The sequence below is a fragment of the Musca vetustissima genome, unplaced genomic scaffold (genome assembly GCF_032173495.1).
Source record: "Musca vetustissima isolate MV318-11 ecotype Yass unplaced genomic scaffold, APGP_CSIRO_Mvet_v1 utg14522, whole genome shotgun sequence".
Taxonomy (NCBI): Eukaryota; Metazoa; Arthropoda; class Insecta; order Diptera; family Muscidae; genus Musca; species Musca vetustissima.
The window spans coordinates 100,335-106,236 of record NW_026873853.1 but is presented as its reverse complement, the minus strand read 5'-3'; positions in this window follow the sequence as shown (position 1 = coordinate 106,236).

Below are 5,902 nucleotides of genomic sequence, written 5' to 3'. Positions count from 1 at the left end.
TGTCCATAACCATACCTGGATCCTTATGGAAAATTTCAAAGCGATCCGCGATATATTTCCGCCCTCTAGTGTGGTAATGCGTTACTAAATAATATATGAATACGTAAGGACCTGTAAATATTTAAGTGTAACTCCCACATCCGAGTACACTCGACAATGCAATTGGTATCAATGTAAAGGTAAACCACTCCTCTTGGATATACTATCCACTTCTCGGGTCTATGTCCTTCTGGATTAAATATATACGCCATAGAATACAAATTTTGTAATTTTCCACACAAAAGTCTGGGTCCATTTGACCCGCTAAATATTGACCAATCTTTATCAAAATAGGCATGCTTATTCTTTGGCCCGATCCCCTTCTCCATGCGAAAATTCGGTGTTTGGGTCATAATTGCGGCCTCTAGAGCGACCATGAAAACCGACAAAAATAAAGTTTTTGGTCCATTTCATCCCCTAAATATTAACCGATCTTTTCCAAAAACAATAGGGGTCTTCATTAGCCAGAACCCAACCTACATTCAAAATTTCGTGAAGATTGGTTAATAACTGTGGCCTGTATCGTGTTTACAAAATATAATGGACAGACGGACGGACGGACACACAATTCTAGATCGACTCAGCTAGTCGAGATATGACGATCGAGAGAAATATACTTAAAGGTGGGTCTAGGACCAATATTTAGCGGCGTTACAAACTTTTGGGGCTGCACAAAGCTATAATACCCTGACAACATAGTTGTGTAGGGTATAAATATAATTGTACGGTTTTCTTCATTTTACTTCATTTCATTAATTTTAACAGTATTATTAATTTCATAATCATCATTTACTTCACAACCATTATAAAATTAATTTACTTAATAATAATCATTTACTTCTTAATCATCATACAATTCGTTAAAATAATCTTCATTGTCTTCGTCACCATTATCATTTTCCTGGGTAAGGTTAAGTAAGTCCAAAGCAGTCTGAGGCATTTGCTGTATTTTCTTTTTACAACTCTCCCTTTTGCTCGAAATAAATGGATCTGAACTTAAAAAGAAATTTATTGAAGAGGTCTTCTATTGTATTTGCCCTACTCAATTTACGGGAAAAGTGCTCCCAATAGTCTTTATACCCTGCAAAAAGATGTTTTGGAATTTATAAGAACATCAAAAATACCTAATTTTTGGAGCAATTTCCTTATTTTTTGTTTTCAATATTTCCAAAACATTTATCTAAACAAACAAATATTTTCCATATGCTCAAACACCTGAAGTAGGCGGCTCCATAATAAAATTTTCACTTTTAGAAGTCTTAATTAAAAAAATTATCACTGGAAATATGCAAATTATCACTTTTAACCAATGAGCACACAAATAATAATAATTACTGAACTTTGAAGACACACTGCAAATAAAGTAAACAGCTAAGAACTTTTATTTTGGCAATTAGTTATGTAGAATTTTATCTTCTTTCACCCGCTACCTAATACGGTTATTAAAGTTAAAGTTATTTTTTTCAATTAATCGCCACTTTACCTACCGCTCAATTCAGCGTGCGACGCCTCAACCCATTCCTATAGTTCTTATAGGTGAACTCGCGGTACATATCAGCTCACTATTTTAACGGATGGTGAAAATAGCTACCCCAAGTGACACCGCGGGGAGGTCAGTGTCCACAATTGAGATGAAAAAGGGACCAAATTAAGCCTGTGCTTCGCCATGTTAAAGCCAATCAGAACCGTTGCTTGGTATCTATCATCCCCTACGCCACCCATATAATGAACACATCTTTTATATACCCGAAGTGGTGAAGAGTATCATATAGTCGTCCGCGTCCGACTTTTGTACTTTCCTTATTTTTTTGAAATCATGACTCTCCTCGTGTTTTAAATTCATTGTATTGTCCTATTTAAATAAAGAGTTTATTTCTCCAGAAATATAGCAGTATTATTGTCAATACAGTCGCAATAAAAAACAATTTCTTTTAACAAGTAATTAGGCAATACAACAAATGTGTATATGTGTCTGCGTATATTTTCTTACTATATATTGGTGGACATTAAAATATATGTTTGACAGTTTCAATTTGACACATTTGAAGATATATAAAAAATTAAATTAAAATAGAAAAATTCTTCATCTGCTTCATATCCCAGAATGTCAATTTAAATTGAATGTCTTTAAAAGATTCCCCGAAGATGTATTAGATGGTTATTTACAGGCATGTGTCATCATCCATTTGCTAAAGTAACGAGGTTAGTGCAGGAGGCATTAAGCGAAATTAAGTGCACACATGTGGGCCATTGCTGGATGGTTGGCTGACTGCTCCAGTTCTATCCCGAGAACAGAAACAAACAAGCAAACGAATAAAAGGAAAAGCTCAATGAATCAATGGAACTAGAATAGACCAGAAAAATAGAAATCTTGACATCCATTTAGATTTCAATGCAGTGCTTCATCTTCTTCTTCTATCTTCGATGCCATTTTCTTTGTTTCCTAAGAACTTAAATGATTTAGTTCGATCTGAACCTAGTTACGACATTTTCCCTTACTCTTGTTTATCTGTCATTGTTTTCGATTTAATTTTGAAAAACATGTTTTCGTTTTAATTTTTTTCTTTCGTTTTTCTTCCTCTTCATTTCATTTATTATTGTTGTCTTTGTTCTTTCTTGAGCAAATGAAATTGTGTCTCATCTGTAGGTCAGGATAGACTTGTATGATGGAGGAAATTTACCCATCCACTGTTGGAAATTACAGAGATTGTTTGTGTTTAAGTTTTTTTTTCAGTTTTGTTGAAGAATTTAGTATGAGCCCAGCAACAAATAGTGGATGGATCTACTATATACTCCCATATCATGTGTGGTAGGAGCTAACTGATAAAAGTAGACAATCAACGGCAGCAAAAACAGAAGATAAGTTATAAATTCAGTATATAGTAAAAGTAGGAGGCGAATATATCGAATCTAAACTTCTTGAGAATCCACTTTGCATAAAATAATCTAGTGTAGCCAAATTGCATTTCTGTGAAAGGTTAGCGTAATGAAATTGGACATAAATGCTAAGTTGGATTGTATATATGTACTGTATGACCTTTCCCAAGTTTATTTCATGAACTGATATAAACTATTTCCGCATATCAATTTCATTTTGTTATCCATTACATAAGCATAATCTTAGAATTTGCTACAAATGTTCCTCGAATCCAACTCTATGCTGGGATCGTATTTATTTTGTTGCATGTCACATCTTATTTGTGTTGACATGAACAATTCTTCTAAGTGATTTGTTCAATAGAAATGAAGCGAAGCAATCAATTTGTAGAGAAAATAGTTTGTAATGCGTACCGCATACACACGTACTGCTACATATTGTTTACACAACATAGCAGAGGATTAAGAAATTTATCCAGGTACAATGGAATACAACTTTCAGCTAAACTATTTCAAGTTATATTTATACATTGTATGTGATACATAATAATATGGATGCTATATTAAGTTTGTCATTTCATGCAAGTGGTAATAATGCTGCTTTAAATATTATATTGCCTTAAAAAAATATTAACTTTTTTAAAATATGTCAAATTGTTTGGTATCGCTATTTTGGATACAAACTGAAAAATGTTTTCCATCAATATCAACTATCCAACTTTATTAAAATATTTGAGGTTTTATATATAACAATGCCCCCAATAATCAGTATTTTCAAGCTATTTGGTACATTATCAATATTGGCACAAGATTCCGGGTAGCCCCCACAATTTCATAGTTTAGATTTCATATGAAAATCTCCATACCACAAATATCAATATTAGGCCAAGTTTCCAGATAGCTCCCATATAATGGTTCCCCACTGTTCGATATATTGAGCGGTTTGGTATTTCGATTTCGCACTAGGTAGAGAATATTTTATTTTTAAAAATTATCAATATTGGTCCACTCTTTGGTGGTACTCCCAAATATTGGGTATTTTTAGGAGTGGTACAGGGTATTATGTCTTTGTGCATATGTTTGTAACAGGCAAAAGGAATCGAGATAGACCCATGTTTCCTTTTGAGAATATGCATAGAATCACTTTCTGAGTCGATTTATTCATGCCCGTCCGTCCGTACATCTGTCCGTTCGTCCGTCTGTTGAATTGTAAACAAAGTACAGGTCGCATTTATGATCCGATTTGGATGAAATTTGGCACAGCTCACTTATTTGGCCCAAGAACGAACCCTATTGAAATTGGGAAAAATCAGTTCAGATTTAGATATAGCTCCCATATATATTTTCGTCCGATTTGAGGTAAATGGTGTACCAAGTCCCTATATATCTTTCAATTTGCACGAAATTTGGTATAGACTACTGAATTAGGTCTGGAATGATGTATGCTAAGTTTCGTGAAAATCGGTTCAGATTTAGATATAGTTCTCATATATAGTTTCGGCCTATTTTAGGAAAATGGTGCACCAAAGTCCCTGAAAATGATTTGATTTGCACGAATTTTGGCATAGCGTATTGAATTAAGTCTAGAATGATGTGATGGTTTTAAGTAAATTGTGCACTACAGATCCATAGCTAGGCCGATTGACACAACGTAGTGAAGTTAATATAAATTAATCGGTTCAGATATAGCTATAACTTAGCTTCCATATATAATATCGACTTATTTATGTTAATTGTACACCAAATAATCAATGGGTTTCTGATTGAGATTAAGCGACGTCTTTTCGGATACATATGTAGTTATACCCAAAGTGATGAAGGGTATCATACAGTCGGACCAGTCCGACTTTACTACTTTCCTTACTGGTTTTTAGTTATCAATGATTAAAAATCTCCCTGCCAAAAATGATCAACATTGGTCCATGTTTCCGGGAAGTCACTCTATTATGGTATCACCCATTATTCGGTATTTTGGGATTTTTTGCAGGCTTTTTTAGCGAATTGGATCTATTTTGAATTTTCAGGTTCTCATGTCCTATCAAATCTTTCTACCAAAAATATATGATTTGGTATTTTTTGAAGATTTTAGCCGTATTTTCCCATTGTATTGACTGTAATATGTTATTCCTGGATATTTGAGTGTAAAACACAATTTAGCCGAAAATTGTATATTTAGGTCCAAATTTTGAGATGACCCCTACAAATAGGTCCCGCACTATTGTTGGTATTCATTTTTGAGTCTTTGACCGAATTTACTCATCGATGGCTATTATTTGTCAAAACGGCCATTCTATGTTGTGACGAATCACCAAAATCAGTAAACGTTGAAACGTTAAACGTTACCGATTTCGACAGCATATGTGCATTGTATCACATTACAAATTTAATCCAAACTCCCCACAGAGGGTAGCGGGGTTATCGAATTAGTGTAATGAGTTCCGCGATAGATTTTTAACAGGATTTAATTTTTTATAATTCTAGTAGCAAATAATAGGTTGTGTTAACTATAGAAATTAGGTTATGTGGTGGCTCCCATGCAGCCTTTAACACTGTATAGAGCACGGTTTTATGGCTTGTGAAGGAGAAACAAAAGCAGTAGCACAGAGAAAACAGAGCAGTGTTTAATGATCGCAATCTGTTTGATGGACATATGTATGGGAGCTCTATCAATAGGGTTCGTCCTTTGACCCAAAAAGTGGGCTATGCCAAATTTTACTCAATTCGGATTATACAGGCAGACGGGCGAACATGCATAAATCGACTCAGAAAATGATCCTATGCAGATTTTCAAAAGAAATCACTTGTCTTTCTCGTTTTCTTTCCATGTTATAAACATATGCTCAATGTCATAACATATTATCAAAAGGAATGCGGGGTATAAAAACGATTTTATCAAAACTCGACACCTTCAGACTCAATTATGTATGTTGTAGTGGCGCTTGCCTTCATTGATTATTTTTATGTTTTAACTCTTGAAAACAAATTC